Raw genomic sequence first — 7,769 nt, forward strand, 5'->3', positions numbered from 1 at the left:
GGAAAAAAAAAGATAATTGAAGGGAGCAGCGGGCTGATGGCGCACTCAGGCCCGGCCCAGCGCTGCCTCAGTGCTTAGTTTGTTTATAATTCCCAATTAATTTTAAATGCGCAGGTTTGGGATGCTCTCGACACCTGGAATTGCAGCCCCTCTGAGCAGGGGCTCCGGGGCTGTGCGTGACGGGAGGAGCACGGAGACTCTTGAGTATTAATTGATTTTGGGGGGTTCTCCCAGGCTTTGCCCTCAGCTGGATGCAGCCCCATGGAATCACGGAATTCTAGGCTTGGAAGGGACTTTCAAAGGTCATCCAGCCCGCGGGCCCAGCTCAGGCTCTCCAGGCACGCGGGGCTGGGAGGGACCCCAGGCAGCGCCGCGGGGCTGCAGCACGTCCCGCTCCCTCCCTCCACATCTGGCTGACATCGGGGGCCAGATGTGCACCGAGGAGCGCCACACGCAGAAGGAGCCCGCCGGCATCAGGGGTTTCTCGCCAAGGAAAAGCTGGGGCAGAATGCAGTCCTGGCTCCGGGGGCTGCCCGCGGCTCCCGCCTGGACATGCCCGGGTGATGAATCAGCCCCGGCTGGGGAGGAGGGGGAAAAGCCCTAATTCCTCAGGATGCTCGATATTATCAAGTGCTAATGAGGCCTGGATGGGGCTGAGGTGCTTTGCAGGCCATTATCCCAAATTAACCTGACAATGAAGCCGGGGAGCGGTGTCTGAGGGGCGGCTCGGGTGTGTATTGGCTGTCTGGGCTCGGCTCGGCTCGGCTCGGCTCGGCTCGGGGGCTGCTGTCCTCTGCCTCCCCGCACAAACCGAGGGCCTCGGGGATTGCGGGGGGAATCCTCCATTGCACGAGCACGGAATCACGGAATGCTGGGGCCGGAGGGGGCCTTGAGGACCATCTCGTTCCACCCCCTGCCATGGCAGGGACACGTGCCACTGTCCCAGGCTGCCCCAAACCCCGTCCAGCCTGGCCTGGGACATGTTGGGTCAGCCTGGGGAGGTTTGACAGGCAGGGGACAAAATGAGGTGACAAGGATGATGAGAACCGGCACAGACTCCTCTCCAGGCCAGCGTTTGGGATGACACTCTTCTGTGAAACGGGCATGTCCCCAAATTGTCCTGTCCATCCCATGCTCTACTGACACCGGGCTCTGGCAGGGTCCTTGGGGGTGGCCTTGCCCTTGTCACCTGGAACCCAGGCTCCCCTTGCTCCTGTCCTCACCAGTCTGGGGCTGTTGGTGGGACCCTGTGAGGTGCTGAGGATCCAGAAGGAGACTTGGATCCTCCTGCAGAGGGAGAGATGGGATTTACCAGGAGCAGTCAGCTCCAGCACCGTGTCTGCAGCTCCCCAGGGCCTGCCTGAGCGTGACAGAGCTGAGGCAGGGGGGTCCCTGTCACAGCAGGGTGACAGAGCTGAGGCAGGGGGGCTCCCTGTCACAGCAGGGTGACAGAGCTGAGGCAGGGGGGCTCCCTGGCTCTGTCACAGCAGGGTGACAGAGCTGAGGCAGGGGGGTCCTTGGATCCATGAGAGAGCAGGGTGACAGAGCTGAGGCAGGGTGACAGAGCTGAGGCAGGGGGCTCCCTGTCACAGCAGGGTGACAGAGCTGAGGCAGAGGGGTCCTTGGATCCATGAGAGAGCAGGGTGACAGAGCTGAGGCAGGGGGGATCCCTGTCACAGCAGGGTGACAGAGCTGAGGCAGGGGGGCTCCCTGTCACAGCAAGGTGACAGAGCTGAGGCAGGGGGGCTCCCTGGCTCCCTGTCACAGCAGGGTGACAGAGCTGAGGCAGGGGGGTCCCTGGATCCATGACACAGCAGGGTGACAGAGCTGAGGCAGGGGGGCTCCTTGGCTCCATGTCACAGCAGGGTGACAGAGCTGAGGCAGGGGGGGTCCTTGGCACCCACCTCCAGGTTCTCCCAGTGCACAGAGCACCCACAGCTATTGCTGTGAGCCAGAGGAATTTATCTTTTTTAGGTGTTATGGTGGAGGAATGGGAGCACATCTGTCATCCTCCTTGGAAAAAACCTGTGCTCCTCTTCCCACTGCAAAGAGGGATCCCCATTCCCCTCTCCTAGAGGATTCGGTGGGATCTGGTTTGGAAAGGGGCAAAGCACCAGCTCAAGGAGCCATGGGGCTGAGAACATTCCTAATTTCCCAATGCTGGTTCATGGATTATCATTTACTGTCCCTTTGGATTACCACAGGAGAAACCTCTGCAAAAATCTGATGTAAGGCCAAAACCTAGCGCTCACAGTCCCATTTTTAAGGCAATTTTCATTAAAAGACAGGAGCTCAGGATTTCAGCCCCCTCAGGTTGGCAGTGCTGGGCCATTTATTCCAATGAGCAGGAGCACCCTCCTGGCTCAGCAGCACAGGCAGCCTGGGATCCATCCTCTCCTGACTGCAGGGAGCCTGGGATCCATCCTCCCCTGACTGCAGGGAGCCTGGATCCATCCTCCCCTGACTGCAGGGAGCCTGGATCCATCCTCTCCTGACTGCAGGGATCCTGGATCCATCCTGCCCTGACTGCAGGGATCCTGGATCCATCCTCTCCTGACTGCAGGGAGCCTGGATCCATCCTCTCCTGACTGCAGGAGCTCTGGGAGCCTGGATCCATCCTCAGGGGCGATTGTGCTATTTAGGTCATGGGTTTGTGCAGACAACTTGCAGTACTTGCTTGCTAAGCGCTAAGCAAGCTGTATCCCATAATAATATTGTTCTATCATCTTTGTCTAAATGTGTGTTTAGAGGAGGAGTTGTTTGATTTTTGAAGGAAGAAAAAGGAAGAGAGAAAATGCCTACAGCATAATTAAAAAGTTGTTGCTCTAATTTTTCTCCTCACTTTAGAATCCTCTGTTGGCTTTAATTAAGTGCTTGAATTAAGATTGTAAGGCAAACACCATTTGATGTTTTTTTCTTTCTTTCTTTCTTTTTTTTTTTTTTTTAATGAATGCAAGCTCACTCACCAGGGGGGTTTCTCCTCAGGTGCTCGCTGCTCTAATATAGAAAATCCACATGGGCATCTCTGCAGGCAGTGTGCTTTCTTCCTGAGTGCTTGGGGGTTCCAAAGAGGTGCCTGTCCCTGCTGTCCCCAACTGTGTTGTGGGAAGACGTTGGCAATTCCGTGAGCATTTGAAGGATGTGTGCAGCGAGGAGGGACAGGGATCCTTGAAACCTCTGCAAAAATCTGATGTAAGGCCAAAACCTAGCGCTCACAGTCCCATTTTTAAGGCAATTTTCATTAAAAGACAGGAGCTCAGGATTTCAGCCCCCTCAGGTTGGCAGTGCTGGGCCATTTATTCCAATGAGCAGGAGCACCCTCCTGGCTCAGCAGCACAGGCAGCCTGGGATCCATCCTCTCCTGACTGCAGGGAGCCTGGGATCCATCCTCCCCGGACTGCAGGGAGCCTGGATCCATCCTCCCCTGACTGCAGGGAGCCTGGATCCATCCTCTCCTGACTGCAGGAGCTCTGGGAGCCTGGTTCCATCCTCTCCTGACTGCAAGAGCTCTGGGAGCCTGGATCCATCCTCCCCTGATTGCAGGGAGCCTGGATCCATCCTCTCCTGACTGCAGGAGCACTGGGATCCATTCTCTCCTCACTGCAGGAGCTCTGGGAGCCTGGATCCATCCTCCCCTGATTGCAGGGAGCCTGGATCCATTCTCTCCTGACTGCAGGAGCTCTGGGAGCCTGGATCCATCCCCTCCTCACTGCAGGGACGCTCCCGACCGATCCCTCCCGGCGGTGTTTCCCGCTGGCAGGAGCACTCACGCCTCGGATTACAGATGCACCGAATCCCCGTCACGTTTTCGCGTGTGCTTGCTGCGGGTTTGGGGAAATTTCCGCCTCCCCCTCGCCCCGCTGGGATGGGTTTGCGGCTGGGAGAGGGATGGAAATGGAGCCGGGCTCTCCCCACCGGCCGAGAGGCGAGGTGTGAAATTTCTCATGGGCAAACAAGTGAGAGCTGCGGGGTGCCCAGAAGAAGGGGGACAGAAAAGATGAAGCGGGGAGGGGGGGAATGAGGAGGAGGAGAGAAAGCAGCAGCCAGGGAGGAACAAAAATCCCTAAAGCACCAACCTGGATTGAAGAGTGGGGCGTTTTCTATGGGGGGATTGTAAAATGCGCTCTCTCTTTCCCCTTGGCAGGGGGAAAAAGGGCCCCCCCTCTATCTGATAGTCATTAGCATCAATTAGCCCCGTTTGAAGTAGGCAACATCTTTGTCTCTTTGCAAAAAAAGAAATAAAAAAACCTTTCAGGGAGCCCATAATAACATCTGGAGCAGGAGAGGCTGAACTGAGTTCCCCACTTTCATCTCTTGTCGAGGGACTTGGAATGTTAATGCAGCCTCATTCTTTAATGGAGTTATCAGGAAATGCTTTTCACCTCCTTCCCTTTGCTCAGGGGGGATGTTTACAAAGGGCTGGGGGCTTTTTGGGGGGCTTTTTGGGTTGTTGTTTTGTTGTTGGGATTTTTTTTACCCCTTCTCTAAGAAACTCCCCCTAAGAGATTCCCCCCCTTCACCTTTTATTTTCTACACTCTTGAAAAACAAAACAGGAATAAAATATAATGAATAGAAGATAGTGAATAAAATAAAATAAATAAAATAACCACCACCACCAGAAAAGCAAAGAGGATCAGATCCCATCCTTTCATGTTCCCTCTCTGGAGGGTCTGGGGCCGGTGGTTGGAGCTGGTGTGGGCAGGGGAGGTGGGGGGTCCTGGCCAGAGCCCCCCGCCCTGCCTGGCTGCTGGGTGCTACATTTCCCAAGTCATTACCAGCGGGTGAAAATTTCCAGCTTTCCCACCAAAATGCATTAGCTGAGCACACAGCACTAATGGGAAACAGGACGTGTCATTAGGCAGCGGCTGCGGCCCAGCTCCAGAAGGGAAGGGAAAAGTCAGCTGGGGTTTGCCTGCTGTGCATCCCTCGGTGCATCCTACGGGCTCCCTGTGCATCCCTGTGGCTCCCTGTCCATCCCAGGGGCTCCCTGTCCATCCCTGTGGCTCCCTGTGCACCCCAGGGGCTCCCTGTGCATCCTACGGGCTCCCTGTCCATCCCAGGGGCTCCCTGTCCATCCCAGGGGCTCCCTGTCCATCCCAGCAGCTCCCTGTCCATCCCAGGGGCTCCCTGTCCATCCCTGTGGCTCCCTGTGCATCCCAGCGGCTCCCCGTGCATCCCTGTGGCTCCCTGTCCATCCCTGTGGCTCCCTGTCCATCCCAGGGGCTCCCTGTGCATCCTACAGGCTCCCTGTCCATCCCAGGGGCTCCCTGTGCATCCCAGGGGCTCCCTGTCCATCCCAGGGGCTCCCTGTGCATCCCAGGGGCTCCCTGTCCATCCCAGGGGCTCCCTGTGCATCCCAGTGGCTCCCTGTCCATCCCAGGGGCTCTCTGTCCATCCCTGGATCTTCCTGTCTATCCCTGTGGTTCCCTCTGCATCTCTGTGGTTCCCTGTCCACCCCTATGGTTCCATGTCCATCCCTGTGTTTTCCCTTTCCACCCCAGGGGCTCCCTTTCCATCCCAGGGGCTCCCTGTCCATCCCTGTGGCTCCCTGTCCACCCCTGCAGGTCTCGGTCCTTTCCAGAGTCTCTCTGTCCATCCCTGTGGCTCCCTGTCCATCCCAGCAGCTGTCTGTCCGTCTGTCTGTCCACCCATCCTACCAGGGGGATCCATCAGCGTCCCTGCCCTGCCTGCAGCTCGCCCATCCCAACACCTCCAACACAGATCCTTTAATAACTGCAGCAGCTCCGACACTGCTTTCCCTGGGAATCACAGCACCAGTCAGGACTTATACCATGAGCAAAAATCATGAATTGATTTAATAACCTTTCAATAACCCTAAACCTCATCTAATGACACCCATGTTCAATCCCACACATCCTCTGTGCCAGCAAAGTCAGGAGCTGTGAATCTCCGAGGATGTTTTTTTTCCCAAGGTGACTCTTTTTGGGAGAGGCTTCAGCACTCTTCAGCCCAGCTTTGAACGTGTGATTCCAATTAAGGCCGTGGCTCCACGGCAGCAGGATCAGAGCTGCCTGTTTGGATAAGGAGCAATAAAGCAGCAGCTGTATTTATTCACTTATTTGGAAGCTGCTGGGGAACACAGGATGCTAAAAGGCAGGAAAAAAACGTGTTTTAAAGGCAAACTCCAGGGACTCTTTTGTCTCCTGTGGGCATCCTCCTCCCTGAGGATCCTGTAGCCATCACCAGGGTGCTTCCTCATGAGCAGGATAATCCTGCCTGTGTATTCCCATCTGCTTTGAAATGCTCAAAAATGCAGAGATGTTTATAATTATTTCTATGCATTGTGCAGGGAAAACAAACTTTCAATGGCATGAATGCCTGTTTAAGGCAGGATTTACTGGATATGGCCTGTGAGCCTGTGCATGCAAGGATGGTTAATGCCAGGTTATTAAACCACAGGGGATTTCTGCTCTGTGTTTATTAACCTGGAGACTCCGGGGTTCCTCTGTGTTTGTACACACCAGAGTGAATTTCCAGTGAGAATTTGGTGGGATTTGAGCAGGAATCCCACCTGGGAGAGGTGTCCGTGCCATCCACAGCTCTCCATCAGCCCATGTGGCTGTGCCCAGCTCCAAGGGTGTCACACAGGGATGGCACCAGCTCCATTCCCAGGGCACGGTCACCTCGGATCCTGTGCGAGCTCCTGAGGTGCTTGTCCCGTATCCCAGATATTCCCACACACCTGGACAGGTACAGACACATTCCCCTTGGCACAGGGGCACGGTGTGATGTGCTGGCACAGCCTGGGGTCCGCAGGCCGTGCCCTGACGAGGGTGGCCAGGAGATGGTGTGGGGGCTCCTGTGAGGCCTGGGGATGTCAGGAGGAGTTTGGGAATGGGACTGAGGGATATGTTTGTGTCCCTGTGGGTGTCCGAGGGGAAGGGATTGGTGCTGCTGTGAGGTGTCCATCGGGAAGGGGGTTAGGTGCTGTTCTGGATGTCTGAGGAAGGAACCATTATCCATTGGGCATCCCTGGGGAAGGAGGGAGTGCCAGTGTGATGGTCCATGGGCAAAGAGCACAGGTCACTGTAGGGGAAGATGCAGGGCAGGTGACACTGGAGGTGACAGCAGGAAAAGAAGTGTCCATGGGGTGCCAGGGCGGAAGGAGCAGTGTCTGTGGAGTGCTGCCATGGAATGGGAAGTGACTGTGGGGCTGTCTGTGGGAACAGGGGATCCGTGGGGCAGTCACTGTGGAAGCAGGGCTCGCCATGGGGGTGCTGGTGTGGAAGGAGAGGTGTCCACGGCGGACCCTGAGTGTAAGGAGGGTTTCCACGGCAGTGTCGGTGGGGAGGAAGAGGTGTCTGTGGGAACTGGGGTGTCCTTGGGGACGCTGATAGGGAAACAGGGGTGTGGGTGGCGGGACATCGGTAGGGACAGTAGGGTATTGGTGGGGAAGCAGGGGTGTCGGTGGGATGTCAGTATGGAAGCAGGGGTGTCGGTGGGATGTCAGTATGGAAGCAGGGGTGTCAGTGGGGAAGCAGGGGTGTCGGTGGGGAAGCAGGGGTGTCGGTAGAGGTGTTGCTGGCGGCCAGCGGGGTGTGTGCAGCCCCCGCCGCCCCCCCGCCGCCGCTTTGCATAGGAGCACGGCTGTCCCCGGCCCCCGCCCTCCATATAAGCGCCCTCCGGGGCGGCGGCGGCCGCACCGGCCCGGCCATGCTGCAGAGCCCGCCGTGCCCCCGGCCCGGGCCGCCGCCCCCCAAGACCCCGTTCCACATCGAAGCGCTGCTGGCCCGGGAGCCGCCGCGCC

The sequence above is a fragment of the Pyrgilauda ruficollis genome, unplaced genomic scaffold (assembly GCF_017590135.1).
Source record: "Pyrgilauda ruficollis isolate IOZ18807 unplaced genomic scaffold, ASM1759013v1 scaffold292, whole genome shotgun sequence".
Taxonomy (NCBI): domain Eukaryota; kingdom Metazoa; phylum Chordata; class Aves; order Passeriformes; family Passeridae; genus Pyrgilauda; species Pyrgilauda ruficollis.